The sequence below is a fragment of the Pseudorasbora parva genome, chromosome 6 (genome assembly GCF_024679245.1).
Source record: "Pseudorasbora parva isolate DD20220531a chromosome 6, ASM2467924v1, whole genome shotgun sequence".
NCBI classification, from domain to species: domain Eukaryota; kingdom Metazoa; phylum Chordata; class Actinopteri; order Cypriniformes; family Gobionidae; genus Pseudorasbora; species Pseudorasbora parva.
Window position 1 is genome coordinate 11645285 of NC_090177.1, and position 22861 is coordinate 11668145.

A 22861-nucleotide genomic window follows, 5' to 3' on the forward strand; every position below is an offset into this window, starting at 1 on the left:
ATTACTGCATAGTTAATGTTCTGTTAATTGATTAAAAATAAAAATACAACATGTTCATTCAGGACAATTTTGTGTTTTGTGACTCTTCCAATTTCAATTTCAAAGTCACTTACAATTTCTAAAGAAAAAAAAAAACTTAATTTATTAAAATTAAACAAGGTTACTGCATTTTTAAGTGCATAGTGTAAACTGTTTATTTTTTGCATTTTACATGTTTAAAATACAGCTGGCATTTCAGGCAATTTTGTAGTCTTTGCTTTAAACAAAAATAAATGTTTTAAAACCCAGAGAATATCGCCTGTTTACTATTGTGACTACTGTTATGAAACTTTGAAGTATAGTATTTCTAATTATGTAATACACACTATTTATTGCTGTAGAGAACAGTTTAATACTGTAAAATTACATGATATAACAGTAGGATACTGTATTTGATAATAACAGCACAGTACTGTAAACACCGTTTACATATATTTTATAGTGTAAACATCGTTTACAGTAGTTGACCTGTAAAAGTGCCAGGTAACACAGCTGCCAGTATGTTACTGTAAATTTACAGCACCACATTTTACAGCGCAGTACTTTAAATACTGTTTACAGTAGTAGTTCTGTAAAAATACAGTAAGTGGCTGGCAACCCAGCTACCAGTATTTTACTGTAAATTTACAGCGAAAAGTTTTACAGTGTAGTAAATATGAGCAGCATTTTACTGAGCTGGTTTGCATGAAAGGTGTGGCAGGATTACACATCACAAAGGCACATGCAATAAACATGACTAATACCAGGGTAGATTCCGATGCGTTTGTATTTGTTATGCAGATTGCAGCAATAGGTCATGCATTACAACTTCACAAATCAACATACAAAGGTCCTGAAGTTTAGAAATGGCCCTGATGATTCATGCCTACCTAACTTATCACTGACTGTCCAGCGGTCTTGTTACTAGATGACACAAAAGCGCCGTGGAATTCGAAAGAAGCCTGTGTAAAAATAAAACTTGCTTCATAACAAAACCATTCTCTTGGCTACAGAGAGCTCTCGAAGACATGTTAGTATGTGTGCACAGTGTAAACATATCACATTCTCTAAACTCCGAGCCAAGATATCTTGAGGAGAACTGCAGGCCATCTTAAACTTCATGATAAAGCTCCGTTCTCGGGGGAATTTCACGACACTGGTCAAGAAAAGTCCTGAAGCTAAATAAATTGTTAGGGACAGTTCACCCAAAAATAAACATTCTGTCATTAATTATTCACCCTCATGCTGTTTGACACCCGTAAGACCTCTGTTCATCTTCGGAACACAAATTTTTGAGTGAACTAACCTCTTTAAAGGTTTAGTTCACCCAAAAAAGAAATTGATGTCATTAAGGACTAACCCTAATGTCGTTCCACACCCGTAAGACCTCCTTTCATCTTCAGAACACAGTTTAAGATATTTTATATTTTAGTCCCAGAGCATATGTAGTCTATGCACACTATACTGTCCATGTCCAGAAAGGGAATAAAAACATCATCAAAGTAGTCCACATGTGACATCAGTTGGTTGATTAGAATCTCTTGAAGCATCGAAAATACATTTTGTTCCAAAAATATAAAAAACTATGACTAATTACAACTAAGAAATTAACAAAAGTTTCCATCCTCTTAAAACCCCTACTTTGCCACTCTTTTAAAGAAAACATTTTATTCTGAACCACATACACAACTACAGAGACTCCGCCCAAACTTCCTGTTTCAAGTCAATACAGGAAATTTTATAAAATTTCTAATATTTTCATAAATATCAAGCAGTCACATTTAAATGTGCAGTATGTAATATTGAGAGCTAGTGGTTGAAAATGGGTACTACAGTCCAAATTCTAAATATTGGAATTTTTTCTATTGCCACCTCCTCCTCAGACACGACGCTCACCACGGGTTGCCAGTTTGAGGACACGTAACCTTGGGTGTTGAAATAATATTGGGTTGACTGGCAGTGTGTGTTTTGCACAGACCAAAACAACAAACAGACATTACGACATTCATCGTTTTTTCAGAAACAAGTATTTGAACCTAAATATCTGCAAATATATTATGGTATTTTTATCCTTTAGTGAAATTTAGTGCATTTTTTTTATATAGCACCTTTAACTAATGGGAATTCAAGTACTTTTTTGCAATTCATGCATCTTATTGTAATGAAAATAAATGCAAAAAAAAAAAAAAAAAAAAGGAAAAACAGGCCTTCATTTATTCATGTAAAATATTCATAATTTCCTGGGGAAACCTGGAGATTGACCTTATAAGGCTGTGATGAATTAAAATGACCTGTGAGCCCTGAAAACCATCAAATATGAATCTGCACTGAACAAACATTGTGCCATATGGCTGAAATGCATACCATTGCCTGTAATTAATAGGCAGGGATTTCACATTTGCATTCAGCGTTGTTGATCCTACAGCAACGCCAGTGAGTCACGATCCTACAGTCTCCCGCTGTCATCTGTAAACAATCATATGAGCACACTTCTTTCCTGCATCTAAATATGGTCATGGTGTGTGTGCAAAGAGCAGAGATCTGCGGTCAGGAGTATTAGAGAGAAACAAGGGTGGCTGGGGGATGTGTGTGTGAGAGATACTGTGAGTGGAAGAGATATAAGGATCCTCTGGGGTTTATCTTTCCCCTGAAGATTTCCTTCATGAAAAAAAAGAAAGAAGCAAAAAAGACGCATCCATTTCTTTCACAGCCAGACGTGTAGCATGTGGACAAAGCGGCTCTCACAAATTACAGATTTGTTCAACTCTATCACCCTTTCTCACGTTTTCTGCGGTGACGCCCCTTAAATGAAGATACCACAGTCGAAGAGAACGAGCTTGTAGATTAAAAATGGAGCATCACATTTATCCCGCGGCACATTACGAGATAAGCGTTACCTCTAAGTCTAAGCCCTTCTAAGGAAGAGGGACTCTTTGATGTGAAACTCGTAGATGACCCTTTTTGCATCCTTCTCTTCAGGGAATTTTGTCTAGAATGGAGCATTTCATGAATGTCGTCATTGACTTAAGGTCAATAGCTTCTGATTTGCTTGAATTCCCAATGATTCAGTGCTCCTATTTTCCTGTGCAAGATGTGAGTGTGAAAGGGTTGAAGAAATGGGTCATTTTGCATTCAATGTGCAGAATGGATTTAAAGGGACAGACCACCCAAAAATGTAAATGCTGTTATAATATTTTTTCCTATACAACAAGAAAGTGATCATGTCTAAAAAAAAACACAGGAATAGGTAACATAATATTATATATATAATATTATGTTACCTATTAATAATTTAGTGTATATATATATATATATATATATATATATATATATATATATATACACAGACTAAATTATTAATTGCAATAATATTCAATTAGAATAAAGGGGAAATTACTGTTAACCCTAAAAAAAAATGTTTTTTTGCTCATTTTTTCTCACTAGTCACTGTGGCTAGTAGTTTTCCAAAGTGATTAGCCACTCAGCATTTTCGCTGGCCACAATTTTAACAATCGATACCATTAGGGGTGTCCCCGACTAAGGATTTACACATTCGAATCAGAATTTTCGAATCTCTCTATGGTCGACTGATAGTCGAATCATCTCTGTGTGTGTAAACACCGGAAAAAAATAAACGGTATAAACGGGTTGGGAAGGGCAGGACACTAGTCAGCAGGAGGCTAAGACTATTTTTATTTTACTTTACACACGGCACACAGCCACCACTTTTAATAAAGTGATCAAAACTACACATTCGTAAATGAACCGTTCTCTCATAACATTTAAAGGCCGCGATCGAAACACAGAACATCACACAAATATATAAAAGAACATTTTGATAAATAAACCTAAAAAAAATACCTGCCTAGAGAGGAAAAGAACACTTTTTTGAGTGCGTTTATATGCACGTTCTTAAGCCGATTGTGCCTAAAGCGGGTCTCACACCGGACTGAAGCTCAGCGCCGTGTCTCAGGGATCTCACACCAGGCAGACGTGAACACTATGCTCCGCGCACGAGCTCAATTTTGAATCGACTTCTGACAGAAGAGCAGCACGATGAGTGTATCTTGTAGTACAGGGTGAAATCAGTATATACATTCACGATTTGAGGGAAATATACATTTAATCGCCCCGGACAGGCGTCGAATGCCGCCGTCGGTGTATGTGTTCGAATTTTAAAGGCGTGGCGCGTCTGGTGCGAAGCTCAGTGCCCTTAAAGGGGCGATCACTCAGCGCCGCGACACGTCTTTATAACACTAATATTGAGCACCCCCATATTGCCAAAATGGTATGATCCTCGTTTCATAACACCCGCGAAGATTCGACCATGAGATCAGTGGTCGAATCCGGTCCTGCATATCGATGCATCGAATCTTCGACTATTAGGGGTCACCCCTAGATACCATAGGGATAAACTGCCATATCGATATCTTTAATATTATCTCATAGTTTGGCAGCAGGGATATTAGGCTGCTGTCACTTTAAGACTTGACGCACGGATCCATTATATTGTTACACATGCGTTTTCTTTCTCAACTGTTTACGTTCACAGAACTGACTGTGTTTACATGAAAACTCGCCATTTTGAAATTATTTTGTGTGCTTGTGACCCTTTAAGTGCAATAAGCAGTGGAAATTAACTCAATTTAGTGCTGAGAGGGGGCTTTATGTGCGTGCACTTTGGATGGGAGCACAAAATGTTACTCATTCCTGCAGATTGTGCACAATACGCGCAATACCACGCTGAAATTCAAGACTGTGAAACCAACAATATTCATCTGGAGCAAATTAAACAAGTGAGTGAGTGGAGGCGGGCTTGTGTGTCAGAGATATAGAGCAGCTAATGTTGTCAAGTTAAGTCAACTTTATTTATATAGCTCTTTTACAATGGCAATTGTTTCAAAGCAGCTTCACAGTGTTAAACAAATTATATTGCAAATGGGGATGCTATCAGCTCATTTCAATTAATCATATAATATTCAATACATTCAATTTAGTAATTCATTTTATTTTGATATTTAGTTCAGAACTTAGATCGAAATTTTAGTGTTGTGTATCTATTCTGCAGAAAATGAGCATTGGAAGTGTTATTTCAGTATCGATATGTATTGAAAAAAAATCTAGATTTTTGACAACACTACATTGCACTTTATTTATTATTTCAGATGCCTTTTTAAAAGACTACAATTGAAAAATGTAGACATTATATATACATTTAATTAGCGGGTGTTAATGTCAAGCCCTGAACAAAACGATATTGTGCGTGATTGCACAAAGATGTTGTGGAGGCTAATATAGTTTTCTTTATAGCTCTAGGTGTGAACAGGCCTAAAGAGACTTCTTTCAAAATCTGTAGTGCATGTTCACCATACTGGCTGATCACTCATCCCTGCAGTAGTTCAGGAATGCAGGCCACATGAAGAGGCGAGTCCTGACATCTCTCCACCTCTCACACACCCAGGGCAGGTTGAAGTCACAGAGATGAGCCCATAAGGCACACATTCCATGCTTGTTATCAGTCTCTGCCTTCCTTTGAGTCAGAAATGGCTACTCTGTTGGTTAGCAAGAATGTGTTTCACAATATAAGAGTATATAGGCAAATATAGGACCATTTCACCTTATTCACAACGTGGAAGTAAGCTATTTTCTTACTAGCTTACTGCTAGTAAGAATGTGTGAGATTCATCAGCCACCATACGTAAATGACTAAGAATAATGAAGTAAAAGGTAAACCTATTTAAGGTTTACAATAACGTGATAAAAAAATACCAGTTTGCAAAATCAATTTGCATAACGGACTGTTTTAGTACAACTAAAATAACGTAAAGTGGCTGACACCAGAAGCCAGACACATTCAAGTTATGGATGGCCGCATGCGCTATTACTTTAAAAAACAAGACGGATGTTATCTTCCAAATGAACAGATAACAAAAGTACACGTCCAACATTGGTTTTTCCACTGGCATTTTAAAAACTGACTTGAGTTTTAAACCTTGAACCAATCTAATCAGATTTGAGATGAGTTATAACATTTGATTTGTAGCATAAATGTAAGCAAGGCAAGGCAATTTATACCCAATGGTAATTTAAAATGCTTTACATAGAAAAGAGCTTGAAGGTTCTATGTTAATACGTATATAAATGTACTTAAAAACAGACAACCTACTGTAGCCCTCAACAATTCACACCAAAGCAGAACTTGCCACAGGTCTCACTTACCCCTTTTCCACCAGAATGAACCGGGTGCTAGTTCAGATCCAGTGCTAGTGTCAGTTCTAAGTTGGTTCAACTGAGGCGCCTTTAAGAACCGGTTTGGCTTTCCACAGGCTAGAGAGCCACCACAGAGCCAGGTCTTACGTCACTGTATACGTCTCATCTTTCTCAGCAACACTAGCGAGGCAGCGGGAAACACACACACACCAGGCTTGTTTGAGATGCATCGGCGTTGTGCGGACTGATCCGCGCATGATATCAAAATACCGCGTGAGCGATTCAAAAGCATAAGGAGCCGTTTGCTCTCGCTGTAACTTAACTTTGATGTCATAAGGCGATCGGTCTGCACAGCGCGCGCCATCATACATGATCATACATCGGCATCAAAACACCGCGAATCCAATGCATTCATGCAGCTCACCATGATTTGTATAGACGGAAATTACAATCGAGCAGCTGTTAGCTTGATTAGCTGCTATTTAAAAATGGCGGTCACAAGTTTGTGTTGGTCTTGTTGGTCACGGTAACCCCGCCCCCAGTCGCTGACGCAAGCAGTTCTTACTTCTAGGCCAGCAATGTTTTGGTGCTACTTAAGAACCACTTTTCCTGGCTCGGAGCTGGTGCTTTGCCTCTGGAAAGACAAAGAACCGATTTAAAACTAGGCTCTGGCTCTGAACTAGCACCAGCACTGCCTTGGTGGAAAAGGGGTAACAGTAACTTCTTTAAATGCTGGATCTCACTTCAGGACTGTGGGTAAACTAGCACACCAAATGACGTACTGTTAATATAGACTCTGTAAATGTACTTGACCATCTACTGTATGAACCTTAAAGGGTGTTATCATCTTAGATGCAACAAGAGAGCATTTACCGTTGAAATGCCATTCCATATGCATGTGATGCATTAGTGTATTTAACTCTGGCCCTAACTGAAGTGTACATCATTTAACACCTTTTTTCAGTAAAGTATATCATCCTCAAAGTGCACTACGTCTTGCTGCGTTTTTCAGTGTGAACACACTATATAAAAGGTTTTGGAGGACGGTTTTATACATAACTACGACCATGATCCTCGCTGTAAGCCATGTCAAACGTTAAGATCTCGGTTTGTCATTAATGTCAGACTGTACAATAGTCAAGGCGCGTTAAAAGCGGATGTTTTAACGTTTTCTATCATCAGTCAATCGTGTTCGGTGACAGTGAGCCGCAATACACGCGAGATTGAAATGGCTACAAAGAAAATTTCTAGCGCTCATTTTGGTCATGGTTGTCTAGAAAAACTAAGACAAATTGACATCGCGTAGGAGAAGTCACACTGCAGGAGTGTGCTCCAAATCTCCAAAAGGCTAAATTTGATCACAGCGGGCATTAATCGGCTGCCGGTGAACATGTCAAAGTAAAGAGCAAAGACTTCCGATTTTAGTCTAGGATCAGAGGAATCTTTTAGGATTTGCTAAATTTGTCTCAAACGGCCAAATCGTGGTCAAAATCGTGCTGCCGGCTTATCTGAAGCCTGAATAATGAATGACACTATTGTCTTCTGTGGAGCTGCTTTAAATGAATTGAACTCGTTTCACAATTGACGAAAACTGACAGTTATTGAACTGAACTGGAACAACACCGAAGTCAAGTTACCTTTATTTAAACAATACAGATTGTTTCAAAACAGCTTTCCCGTGAGAAACAGGAAAATATTGATCAGTGATGCAAACAGAATTCAATTCTGCTGTAAAGCAGCTCTAAAAGGCAATATCGTCATTATTCAGCGGCAGTCAGTTCAGTGTTGATTCGGTTCAATAACTGTTGAAAGTTAATCAATTAAAGGAGTTCAATTCAGCAATAAAGAAACTCTACAGAAAACAGTGACGTCATCATCCAGTTCAGTTCAGTTCTCATCCAATAGCGTGAGTGCAGTCAAATCAGTAATACTGTTGAATATTTAGTGTCCCAGACTAAGCATGCCAGAGGCCACAGTGGCAAAGAACTCAAACTTCATTGGTGACAGAATCGAGAAAAAAGCCTTGAACTGAACTGAGCTAAATGAATACACTATTATCTAGAGCTGTTTTAAAGATGAAATTTAATTTGTTTCATAAATAATTAATTTTACAGTTTAAACACTAGATTTCCATTAACCGATGTTATGTTTCAGTCATTTTTTCCTCTTGCGAGAAGTCATTCCAAAAATCATGGTGACGGATGTTGGTAGGTTTACGTATAAATCGTTGCCACCACACTAGCCATTATTTTTAATTGAAAGAGACATAGGCATATTATCCAAGAATTAACGGCAAAGAAAGCAGCTCGTGAGAGTGGCCACGAATTACGCCCGTTTCACACATATTCCGTCTGCAGTGCGTGTGCGTTGCGGATTTTTTTCAGTACCCATGTTAACGGATGACAGCTTTCACACTGCACGCGGATGCAGTCCGTCAGTCCGTTCCAGGAGCGTTGCGTCTGCAGCAGTGCACGGATCGTTTTCGTACCGAGTCTATTTTTTGCTGCGCTGCGCTGCGCTGCGCTGCGTTGCGTTGCTGCATTAAAGTGATAGAACATTGTTCGCATTAAAATAAACATGTACTGACGCGAAAATCTAGTAATTTCAACACGGATGCATATCATTTAAAATATACTCTTGTTTCAAAGTCAACACATGGCTTTTTTTCTCAAGTAAAGCAACAAAACGAAACCTTACCTGGCATTTAGGTAAAAAAATGTGCCATAATGGATAGCACTCGTACTTTCTTGGAGGTGAAATGCAAAGTTATTTTTGACCTGCAGGATTTCTTTTCAAAGGGTTTAAAAACGAAAGAAAAGACGAGAGTCGGCTGTTTTTGAATAGCCTATTCTAAGTTTCTAATTTAAAATGTTTATGATTTTAGGCTATAACCTATGTTTAAATGTTTTGCCTTTTGTGTGAGCTAAATCTAAAGTATATTAATATATAAATATGAATTAATGAATTGAAAAAATGTTGTTTAAATGTAGGCTTGTAGCCTACGTTAACCTGTCTACTCAGAAAGATTAAACAAAGAGAATTGTAATTCTGATGAGCCAAGATCAGTAACAACTTCTGGATTTTAAATAAAAAATCATTAATAAATGCTGTGTTTGTGGTATGTAAAAGCGGATCAGTTGCGGACTGCAAACGCAGCATATGTGAAAGGACTACAGGGTGTGGGGCTCCTGCAACGCACACGCAACGCAACACGCACCGCACACGCACTGCAGACGGAGTATGTGTGAAACGGGCGTTAGGCGTTTCTGGGAGGTCATATTATGCCATTTCACAGAGGAACTTTTCCTGTTTATAAGTAGAAGAAGAAGAAGAAGTTTTATTTATATAGGCCCTTTCCAAAGCTCAAGGTCGCTTTACATAGTATAAGGCAATATATTTGCACAAAATTACATTAGCATACTCACATACACAAGACAAGAACAGGTCTTCAAACAGTCATTTCCATTCACCTATTTTTAAGCACATTTTACGATATTGCATTTGCATACAATAAATGCTGGATGGAAATGGCAAGATGTGAATAAATTCTAAAAATGCACACAATTTTTTTTACAGATTTTTTTTTTTTAGGTTTAGCTATTTTAAGATAATTATCTAGATAACTTAATATTTAACAATTTTAAGTTTAACTGATTCAGATAAAAAAAAATATCCAAAAAGAAAACATGCACAAAATTTAACAATGGGAAGACATTTTTTCAAATAAATTCCAAATAAATGCACTTCAAAAAAGACATTAGCAATACCTAGACAAACCAGCCGACCAAATTTCCATAGAATCTGAAATGCTGTTTTGGTGGTTCTGAAATGCCTGAGCAAAGTCTGTTGTTAAAATGGTTTGGTATAATTACCTCTCAGAACTGTCCTACATGACTGCATTCCTTAGCAGCAAGTTAACATGGCTACGTTTATTGCGTTTCTTCTCTGAGGAGCAGTGTCGGGGAAAGTTACTTTGAAAAGTAATGCATTACAATATATTACGTTACCCCCTTCAAAAGTAACTAAATGTGTGACTTAGTTACTTTTTTAAGTAAAGTACTAAAATTTTGCGTTACCTTTGCATTACTTTTGCTCATTTTGAGGAATCTTTTTTTGTGTTAGTCAGATCAGTAAAAGATCAAAGTTAGTCTAGAACTACAACAACAATAATTTTTACACGCAACGCCTCTGCAATTACTCTCAATTTCTCTCAACATGGGGACAGCAGTAGCCTGGAAATTTTGATTTGCTCTGCAAGTAGTCTGGCAAATAACTCACATTCAAACCCATTTCTAATCTGTCAAAATCGCGGCACCATTCAGAAACGCTGGGGTGGGCTTTACACGTTGACGACAGCGCAGTGACGGTGAAGCAGATTTTGTACATTAAGATGGATACCACCGTGGAACATCACTCGTTCGAATCGGCGTCTGTTTTGAGCGATTTAAACATTTCCTTTTCGTTAAAACCAGAGCAAAGAACAACACTCGGCTATCAGATGTGGATTAAACCAGCTACTTTGATGAGGAGGATCACATTCCTCATCATGTGCTAACGCCACACAGCAGCTCTGGATCTGGCCTTTCTGTGCTTATTTCCTCACACTAGATCTGGTAGTCATGTAAAAATGTTAAACTATTGTAAATAAATAACTAGCGTAACTATGCTAAAGTCTGATAATGATCTAACACATCTAAAATGACAATTTTAATAAAGTTTGTGAAATTTTGAATATCTTGATCGAAAATATATAAAAATATTGCAATTCACGTTCTAATCACAATACAAATGCCTTACAACGGGGGCAAATGTGATCAGAGCTTGATGTTTAATGTTTCAGTCGGTCTAAGATGCTTACACTCTAAAAAATTCTGGGTATCAAAACAACCCAATGTTGGGTCAAATATGGACTAACCCAGCAATTGGGTTGTTTTAACCCAGCGATTGGGTTGTCTTAAGCAAATATTTAACCCAACCGCAGGGTTAAGACAACCAATTGCTAGGTTGGCCCATTTTTGACCCAACATTGGGTTAAAACAACCCAGCATTTTATAGAGTGTATGTTTTACAAATTGCATTTACAAATGCAAAAATGTTGATAGAGTGGCGGTGGACATTGGACACCAGCTATTATCATATTTCTTTTACAACAAAAGTCGTCATTAGCCATTGCAACATCTTCCTCGAAATCACAAACTGACAAGAGAAAAAACAAGAGAACTGCTGTCTCATATGTTTCTCCATCACTCTGCATAGGCTACGTCATGTTGATTCCCCTTTGGAAATTATTTGTCTATGAAGCTTTGTCAGACCATAACTAGTACTGAGAATGGTCTGGTTTTAACCAGGCTAGGATAGCAGAGTTGTCAGTCAAATAAATGTGGAAAAGTAACAAATATTTCAAGTTACTTGGAAAAGTAATCTGATTACATAACTCAAGTTACTTGTAATGCATTTCAAAACCCATACTAACCCTTACCCCAACACAACTGAGGAGGATTTTATATGAACAATATTATATAGAGGCTTGTCCTACTGCAGCAACTTCCGTTCTTCTTATTTTTATCAACAACTTATCAGGAGGCAACGATTTTGTTCTCTTTGAATGGCTGGATGAAAACGGCGCGTTATTCGCAAATGTTGTATGTAATATTACAAATTTGCAATTTTACTTTGGATGGAAACCTATTATGTGAAGCTCCTTTGAAACAATCAGTTTTATTTAAAGCGCTATATAAATGACTTTACTTTCGGCGCTGTGCTGCTGTGGTTGGGTCTATATCTGCCTCTTCATGTCTTCAGTGATTTTGCAGCTCTAGTCACATTCTGCAAGCAAGTCAGGGCACGACCCATTGGTACAGCGAACATTCAGAATCAGCTGATTCCTGATCACTCGGAAAACAGACTGGGTTCCCCATTCTGTCACCTTTGAACTTCCTCTGGAAATTAAGAGGAAATAGACATGACTAAATAAGGACCTCTGAGTATTCTTGTACAGTGAAGAGGCAGAAGAAGCCACAAGCATGGTGATGCTTCCTTCATGAGCGCCTATTAAATGCCCCGTAGATGACCCAGCCATCAAACACAACAGCCTCTGACCCTCCTCATTTCCATAACAGACTTCAGAAGAGCGACCAAACAGAGGAGTGATTTTCATTACGGCTCACACTACTGTTTAAATATTCAAATGGCACTGCCAGTCACCACCAAGAAATGAACTTCCTTTGAAACGATGCTCTGCCAACGTGCTCGCATTTAAAGGGGAATTCCAGAGTGGTCACAAACGTCTGCCGCACATGCATGTGATTCTGAGAAGTTTGGGATTTTTTAGGTTTGTCTTTTAAATAAGGATGCCGCTAAGCATTTCCCTTAAGGACTGGGAGATAATGAGAATACCTCTTTAATATTCACGCACAAATTAATATTAAATAGACTGTGAACTGAGTGAACCTAGCGCTAGCGTTTTCCCTCATGTCTTCTGAAATCCCAGTTGAAACAAAAACCTACAGCAACTTCATCTCTACAGAAAACATCCCCCAAGCGTACTAGTGCATGTCTCAGATGTACAATTGAGACATGCACTATTTTCCCATGTTGATAATGTGGGTGTATGAACGCAAAACAACAGCCCTCTCCAACCACTTAGGTGACAGCGAGGTAAAATGGGATCTTGCACAGGACGAATCAATGAATATTAGCCTTCCTGTCATCCTAAATATCATGAAGTCTCGATTATGCACTACAGTTAGTTTTCACAAAGATAACGCACACCAATTATAATTAATAACAGCGTTGCAATGGATAATGGACATTTTGACAAACAAGTGTATTATTTAAAAATATCATGAAAATCTGACTTTTTCCCGTGTTTAAGTGCTATAATCGGGTCTGTGCCATTCACTACATTTATATGTTTTTACACTGGACTGCTTTACAAACAAGGGTCAGTAAATGCACAAATGTTGCTTCTCAAAGATGGATCAAATCCAGCTTTGTGATCCAAATTCACATCTAGAACACACAAGTACCGCATTTTTTAATGTGCGTATTTGCAAATCTCCTTTGTGAATGTGCTAATGGCTTAAGCTTACCATTTTCTCGCACTGTATTCACAGAGCAGAGCTTGTTATTTTCAACCCGAAAATGCTCACCGCCTGTACAATTCAGAAGCACACTTTTATTACTACTCAAAAAGAAAACCAATGACAGCTCTGATCTCTGTGAATACAGAGCGAAAAGGTAACTTTAACCCCTGTATGGCTTCCTAACCAGCACATTTGCTTACATTCACAAAGTAATGCGCTAAAGGTGCGCTAATTACATGTTCTGAAAATGAAGTCGGTCAACGGTAGGTATTGATCTATCTTAGCGAATTCTGTTCGCTGTTTGAGGTTCTCCACACTCCAGTTGTCGTCGAGCTATAAATGCTCCGCCCTGTTCTGAAAAGCTCATTTGCATTTAAAGAGATACATGTTTTTGCTGCCACCCAAAAAGGGGCTTTCAAACCATCCAATATTAACATCCTAACATTCTGGGCACACCCGATACTTATAGCTATTACATCTTGTGAAAGGGGTGTTAAAGGACCCTTTTAAAATAAATGTAATTTCACCAAATGTAGATTCACAAGTTGTGATTACAGACCACTTACTTTAAATACAAAGTATTTAAATGGCAGATTTCAGGCTAAACATTCAAAGTGAAGTCAAGCAAGAAAAGGAAATAGTTTGTCAACGGACGGCATGTTTAATTTGCAGCGAATGAAGTGCAGTGCGTTTAATAGGATTTCAACGTTTTAGCCAAAAAAACACAAAATATTCTGTTCCAAAAAACAAAAATTATATATATATTATCTAAATATGGTAAAACATTGGTTTTCTATGGATCAATATAGTTAAATGTATGTGTAAAATATGCAAACACCAAATGCTGCTCATCTTTAATCAAGTCCTGCATGCACAGATGCGATGCATGTGGGTCTGGTCATGACCTTTGACCTTACAAACTACAGTATAGACTGTACATCTATCCTTCACATCCAGTTGAGTCAAATTAGGCTAAATATTAAATAAATAAATGTTTCTAACCTCACTAAGGTCTTAAATATCCCTTATACTTAACAGGCTGGGTTTCACTTAAATGTCAAGCCATGACTCAATAGATAAGCTATTTTTGAGATAAAAATTTAGGGCGGATAAAAAAAAAGGAGACGCTTGAATTCTTCAGCGTTCAATAAACAGCATTCAGATATTATTTGGAAGGGTACACAAAGCCTGTTCAAATGGCCATATCAATGGCTAAATTGAGTGGCACTTCATAATCATACTTAATATTAAAAATTTCATCAATCCTTGTTTTCCTGTCACAAAATGGAAGGAGAGAACAGAGGGAGGATTGAAACGAGACGTGAAGCATCTGTGGCCTCGCTCGCCGGGTTGACAGGAAGTGGCCCTGAACTCCGTGTGGACACAGTAGCGCTGTGTTCCCCTGAACGGACAACCACCGCCATGTCCTCCATTCAAATGACATCAGATGTGGACAGATGGGTCCACAGTGATGAGAGTTCGGAGGGGTCATCCACTTCAAACTCCTTCCTGTGACCAAAAACGACTCCGACACACTGAGTGACGATAATAAATAAAGTGAAGTTAGTGACTCTCGTGAATTGATTAAGTGAATGTTTTTGCACGGGTCATCCCAAAATGGGCTAGTTTCAAGCTCAATGGGAGTCCAACAGCTAACGTTAAAGGTCCCATGGCATGACATTTTCATTTTATGAGGTTTTCAACATTAATATGAGTTCCCCTAGCCTGAATATTCTCCAAGTCTCCAAGTGCCAAGAAATTTTGATGGGTGTAAACCAAGTTCTTTCACTATCTTTGAGAAAATGAGAGCTCAGACAAGCCGATCTTGAATATTGATACACGTGAGTATCGCAATATTATGTTTGGTGATACTGCTTTGTGTTCACATTAAACCACAGACTGTATACAACCCAACTGCTAGATGGCAGTGTTATCTCATAACGTAACTGACACAGAGCCAGAGAAGCACAAGGTGAAAGTGTGTTTATTAGCATTGAATCTCCTTAAAATGAGTCATTGCAGTCGTCAAAGCTTACATGCAATACCTAAGGTGGCACATTTCAGGACAATTACTGGGATTACAGGGCAAATCATTTCAATCATTGGTCTAAATAAATGTCTTCAGCTCCATCAATGGACTTCATATGAACATCACACACTACAAGAAGTTTGAAAGCATCTCAAAAGGGGCAAAATTAAAAAAGCAACCAATATTCTCACCAAAAAAGGACATTTGCACAACTGTCCTTGAGCATTGGTATAAACCAATTAGACACATAACTGGGACAAAGCAACAGAACGTGGAGAAAAAGCGACACACAACAACGGAAGTTAGCCGCCTGCTGCATTAAAAATTTAACTAGATCTGTGGGTGGCCACAGCAAATCTCGGCTGTATTGTCCAAACCCAGAGAGGCCGATAGCGTGACCATTAAAAATGCAAATTTCATTGCCAATCACACAAAATGTGGCGCTTGTTAAATCACGTGTGAATGGCAGGGTCTATTGTACTCTCATATCAAGAGTTTATACATATATAAAAGGGAAGATGACAGAGTTTCCTGTGATATCAAACCACGCTCATGCATCAACTGATGTTTTTTTAACATAAAATGTATACATTGTATCCACATTTTATACTTTTTATATCACAAAACTAATTTATATTTATGCATTGTGGTATTTTTTTTCAATGCAATATTTTTCATGACAATTAAGCACATTCAAATCACAAAGCAGTTTTGCAAATATGCAAAACACAATACAATTAATGTACTGTAATTGAGAAATGCGTGTAACTGGGAGAAAAAATAAAATAAATATATATATTGGGGATATGGGGATGTATTTGGAGAGATTCAAAATATTTATGGGGACAATTACACCAAAACACATTAAATATTATTTTGCATTAGACTACCGTAAATGAGAAATTAAAAATTATAATATAATAATATATGTTTTAAGCAATTTGGGAGATATTTATAACTTTATATTTATGAAAGATTACAGTAAGGTATACATTTACCTTTGATATCTCTTTTGAAATGTTTTACTTAGTGGCTGATATGATTTGGTCAAGCAGCTTCCCAAAAGTTCAGTCTGAGGGTGTTTTATGGTGTCCTCTGATTTCTCTATCTCTCGAATCGTGCTTCTTACGGTCACTCGTTCACATAATAGCTTTTCTAAAGATAAAGCCACTTTTTATCGCATGCCAATTCTCAAAGCCAGTCTACAGAAACAAGTGCGTCATTCATAACGGAGCCCGAAGCTGAGTGTATGACTCTTCACAGACAGAGGGTCCCAGTGAAGGGAGGACAAAGGCCCCACTGCGTCGGCACGTTACCAATTAACAGGAATTTTGCCTTAAAGAGCTGCTTTTCCAATGATCTCATTTGAAGCAGACTTAAACTTTCACGGCTTTCACTAAAAGGCATTCACAGAATTCCAAAAAGCATTAAGGCCAATTCACGGGATCCAGGCCCCTTCGAGAGAGACCTCAATGGTACCATGAGCGCATCTAATTAAGAGCATCAGTCCCTCCTCATGTAGGCACCCGTAAGGACCATCAACAGCCACGGGCAATGCAGAGAAACAACAGATGAACACTACTGAAGACAGGGATGCTTTAGCTAATTGCTCCAAATTACTATAGGATAAACAGCTCATCGGAATAAACACTATACAACAGATTTAGGGAATCGCTTGAAGTTATCAGATGTTCACTCATTACAGTCGCAGTTCTGATGAAGTACGGTTTACTACAAGTGGGTCATTCCATATCAAATCAACCCAATTTTTTATTTTGTTCTTTTTTTTCTGTAGAAAGACAAACATAAATAGTGATAAAAGACAAAATATTAAAGTCACAAATGTATATTTACTGAGTAATTACAAAAAATTACAATTTTCCCCTGAGATTTCTAGCCAAATTACGGGGGGGGGGGGGGGGGGGGGAATTGGTTTAAGAAAGATGGCAGTATTATTATTTTATTTTTACTCAGAGATTGGTAATCTTTGTTGCATGATATTCCATCAGTGACAGTTCAAAAATGGGGAAAAAACACTTTTTTCTCAAGTTTGCATGCCTGTATCTCAATAAGTATTAAATCTATCTTAATATCCTTTTAGATTCTGATTCTTAACAAACTTTTCAATTGGTTTCTTCATTTTAAAAGCACTGGATGGTTTGGTCGCAGAGATATGGAAATCTTAATATGGCTCCATGAGTCAATTTGAAAACCAATGATAATTGTTTTTATATTTAAAAAGGAATATCTGAAGTACAAATACTGCTGAAACTAGAAATGTATATATTTTTTCTATCACCTCAATTGCATAGAACATACCTGTCTGAGTGCCAAGTATTTTTTTTTCCCAAAGTGTGAACGCCTGTAACTCAAAAAGTATTATAGACATATCAATATGATTTTAGATTCTGGTTCTTAAACTTTTTATTTAGAGGCCTTTTACAGGTCAGTTGCATAGATATGGTTATCTCACTGCAGCTCCATGTTCAAACTTGAATTGCTTCTTTTCAATGATCAAAAACAAGAAGTGCCTTTTCCCATTTTTGAACAGTCACCATTGGCATATAATGCAACAAAGATTGCCAAAAGTCAACGGATTTTACTAATAGAGCTATATGGATCTCTGTGTAGAAATTAAATAATGATGCTGCCATCTTTCTAAAGTCATTTTCCCCCCCTGTAACTTGGCACCATCTGAAGTGAAAATTGTCATTTTGACCCCCTCTACAAAACAGCGGATTAATCAGTAAATGGCATCTAATATTTTGGCTTTCAACACTATTTATGATTGTCTTTCTACAGAAAAAATATTAACAAAATAAAAAATTAGCTGAGGAAGTTTCCAAAATTCAATTGATTTGACATGGAATAACCCTATTAGAAATCATATAGTGTGCACATAGCTTAAGTAACTTTACCGTGGTGCATTAAGGCAAGCATTGGAGATCTGAACAAACCCTAACTCAATGTATTCAACACTGTTTGTGCCATACAAACATGAATGGCTCTTCAAATTGTGCCGCTTGTTAAGCAAAGGCATGCTGTTTCTTTTCAAAGTGACTGGACTTAAAAATGTATATGGCAATGATACAATTTAAAAAAGGGGGAAAACATATCTCCACAACTACTTTGATGAAAAAATAAAACTGCACTGTGAATCCACTCTGGTAAACCCTAGAATTAACGCCGACATTGAGACTCTCTGGCAAAGACTCAACTGGCAAAGTGCCAAAGATAACCAGGATGTACAACAACAGAACTGGAACTTATTAAAATGAAACATAAGTCAACAAAGAAGACAAACCCCAAAACAGAAAGTATTCAGCCATTGTCAGGCTTTATTTCTCCTACCAAAGACCAAGTGAGGTTGATAGATAAATGATACTATCCAGCCCTTCACAGTTTCAAACCAGGGTCGATTTGGTTAGAACAAGCCACACTCTCACTTTCACTTACCTAAGTGCATTTTGCCATGAAGAATGAGGAGGCTGGGAAAATAAAACACTCAGAGGACAGCAAGTGTGGGCGAGGTCTTTCTACCAAGATGAGAAGTGGTAAACTAACAAATTATAGCTTAGTTCTATGCCTCAAACTCTCCTGATATGATTTCCAAGACTCTAAAGCCATGATTTACACAGTTCTGTACTGGGAATATGTATTTAGAAATGTGCAGATGAAAAACCCCTCAAACATTTACTGTAATGTGATGCCAAGGTGTCTTTCATAAACAGCACTGTATAGGAAAAAGAAAACGTGACTACATTAAAGGACATCATAATGCCTGTTTAAAAGTGGCCAACCCAATCTTATGAGAAAACGATAAGGTGTAGATTTTGCATGAATCTGTACAAAGTGATTCATATGAAACGTAAGATTTTTTTAGAAAAAAAGTAGGCATGAAAGTCCACCCCTAAACCTAACCCTCAAGTGCAACCAGATCACACAAAAATGTACAAATGACAGTGTACAAATTCATAAAAATTAGCCACCAATTCATGATTTGGAGCAAATTGGGTCATAGTCAGATTTGGACCAAATCAGGGCATAGTCAGATTATGAAAAGATCAGATTATGTTTTTCTTAAATTTAAAGATGTCTAAAAATAGGAATCAAACACTCATGCCTTATGGCAAACTCAATATTTAGAGATTTGAGTCATCTTGAGTAGGAGAACCATAATGTCAAGTACTGCCAACAAAGCAGATGAGAACTTCTCTTTAGTTCACTGACAGACAGACAGACAGACAGACAGACAGACAGACAGACAGACAGACAGACAGACAGACAGAGATATTCAGACAAACAGATAGATAGACAAACAGATATTCAGACAGACAGTAAATACTGTTTATTCAGTCTAATACTTCTGTATTGATAATGGAAAGAGAAGCACATGTATCGATCTACCGAAAAGAGCACAAAAGACAAAGCACATATGAGAACTCCATTAACTATAAACTTAGTCTCAGATGTTTCTCTTAAATTAAAAGTCATTTTCCTTTCCTACAGGGAGATCCAGTCCAGGTGTGACGTGCAAAAAAAAAAGGCAAATCCAGGCTAGTCCTTGACAGGACTTCTGAAACAGCTCACCACATGATTGTTCGTCTGAAATATTCACACAACAATCACATGAATTATACCTGATTTAAATGGATATCACCGCAATCGTTCGTTGTTTTTGAGACACAATCTTTACGGTCCATTTAAACCGGTGAATCGGAGAAAAAAATACCCGGATTTATAAACACGATGGGAAAATATTGAGCTCGCACCGTCATTTTGTACATTATATACCAGACCTTTATTTATCTTATCAACCTTAAATCTGACTAAACTCAGCTTGAGCTCTGTTTTCAATCTCAACGCTCAACAAAAACACGAATGATATAATAAAATAAGGCGTTCGTAGGCTACTCACCTTGTCGAGAACCACAAATGTGGAGTGAATAAAATCCTTTTGTTTTCTGGCTGCTCTGAATGACCTCTGATCTGCTGTTTTCGGTCTATGAATGAACGAGGCTCAGCTTTCCATAGTCAATCATGTTTAGCGGCTCTGATAGACGAAATGAAACGGAGTGAGCGCCTTCAGTGCGCGTTCATGACGGGGGTTGTCTGGGAACGCGCACAGCTGCACGAGTCATCTTCACGCCGGTAACAATTAATAACGTCACGATCAAAAGCTATCGGGAATGATCCGATGCCTGGCCAAGCAGCGGTAGCTTATTGCATCCCTGAGAAACAGCACACGGCCGTAGTCAAACCCGTGACACCCATATGAGACGCTGGGAAAACTGGAAAGGCAGCGGGAAGGGCAGGGCGCTTTGACGTGACACTGTTTTTACTACGGTACACTTGACTAGCAGAGACAAGTCTGACGGCAACTGCAGGGAATGACTGTAGATAATTTAAGGTAACTGGGCCACCTATTGCTGGATCTGGGACACCCGTAACGTCATTTTGAGATTGCTGGGTGCGAACAAAATAAAATAGCCTAATAATAATCATTTATACGGCTTATCTAGTCTGCTAAATAAATGCTGGTATAGCATATGCAAAAGCTTTTATTGAAATGTAAGTTTTTTTTTTGTATTTAACAAAAAATTGTATGACCAACGGGATGCGAATTCAAGGAGTATTTAGACTTATGGACGAACACAAAATGACGGTACGAGCTCAATATTTTCCCTCCGTCACTGAACGAGATGGTGTTTTTAAAGAGTTAGCTAATTCAGAAATAAAAATTCTGTCATACTCACCATCATGTCCTTCCAAACCTGTAAGATGTTCATTCGCAATGCAATAAATCCCTTTCAGTCCCTCAATTGACAACCTAAGCAACTATGTTCAAGCCCCAGAAAGGTAGTCTAAAGACATCAGTAAAGTAATCCATGTGACTTTAGTGGTTTTAACCTCAGTTTTAAGAAGTGATTTGTTAGCGCAAAAAAAAAAAAAAAAACTAAACAAAACATAATTTACCACTTCATTTTGGCCCACTTCATATTCACATTCAGTGTTGTTGTGGACTTATGTCCAAAGTATACAGTCCGCACACTAGTGGATTTTGTTTTCAAGTGCTCAAGTCACTCGTGGACAGTTTGTGGGCATCCAAAGTATACTTTGGGCTTTACAATACCTACCACGTACGCTTGTCCGTTAAGTCCATGAGACCATATGGTGTCCCATTTGTCATTTTAGTTCACAGAAAGGTTTTTTAAAAGCACCCCGCTTGCCTGCGGTCAATATGCACACCTTTGCGAGCCCGCACTGGTGCGAACTCTGGAGCAGACTTGTTCCAGACTGTCATATGCCACGTTTCCACCGCAGGAACTTTCCCCAGGAACTAGGGACTTTAGGTTGGTACTCTGTGTGTTTCAACCACAGGGACCGGGGTCTAAATGAAGTCCCATAAACGTCCCTAAAGTTCAGGCACATTGTGGGGATTGCTTAACTTGACAGCATTTTATTTCAACCACCATTTTTAAAAGTTGCGGTGCGTGCAGTAAGAGTAGATTGCTATTCGAATCAACAATGGAGTTTAAAAAATACAACTGATGGGCTGACAACGAGATTCAGGCTTTATTAAATTTATTTGCAAAGGACGAAATCCAGCGGGAACTGTAGTCAATGTCCGCAGTCCTACGTCACCGGAATCTTCACGGTATTTTAGACCTCGATGGAAACGCAGACAGCAGCAGGTCTGTGGGAAAAGATGTTCCTGGGAAAAAAAGTTCCTGGGACAAATTGTTCTGGGTAATTTTGGTTGAAACGGGGCTAAAGAACATCAATAAAGTGAGGACTGGTAGGATGACTGCGAGTGTTGAGGGTGCCATTTGGGACAGGGCCGTGTTCACGAGAGCACTGGTGTTGCTTAATTTTTAACTCCAACCGTTGCTTGTATAATGGGGTTGACATGCATTATATGAGCAACGGTTGGAGTTAAAAATCTTCATTTGTGTTCTACTGAAGAAACAAACACACCTACACCTTGAATGCCCTGGGGGTAAACATCACATTTTCATTTTTGGGTGAACTATCCCTTTAAGATATCTTCATTTGTGTTCCAAAGATGAGTGAAAGTCTTTGGGACATGAGGTAGAGTAAATGTAAGAATTAAAATGTACAAATTTACATTTTTGGATAAACAATCCCTTTAATCTGCCGAGTGAATGGTTCAAACAAGGCACTCACACTCCACCTACTGGCCTAACGCGCAACATGCAACAAGAGTCACTGAATTCAAAAAGATTTGAGGCACTGCGATGAGTCAGAAATCCCACCTCTGGCCTGAAGACTCCCAGTCTGCCCCTTCTTATTTTGAGAGGGTATTTAGCAGCATTTGTTGACCACGTTCAGGCAGAATCAACCTCTTATAGGTTACATGTAGTACTGTGGCCATAGATAAAGAGTCATTTGCCTTTTACAGTGTAGAAGTTGTTTTCTTATACTTCCTATCTTAAGTTTTAATAAATCACTAGTTCTGAGCTTTTCATTTAAAAAAAAAAAAAACGAATGACAAAAT

The 22861-nt window shown here is 38.0% G+C and overlaps 1 protein-coding gene across 2 annotated transcripts in view; it reads right to left on the reverse strand.

Annotated features, from left to right (window-relative positions):
- Nucleotides 1-20646, reverse strand: part of src (v-src avian sarcoma (Schmidt-Ruppin A-2) viral oncogene homolog) — a 68887-nt gene extending 48241 nt beyond the window's left edge. For both annotated transcript variants that reach the window (XM_067445627.1, XM_067445624.1), the window contains exon 1: nucleotides 20261-20646. The gene's annotated coding sequence lies outside the window, so the exon portion shown is untranslated. The remainder of the gene's footprint in view (nucleotides 1-20260) is intronic.
- Between the last annotated feature and the right edge of the window lie 2215 nt (nucleotides 20647-22861).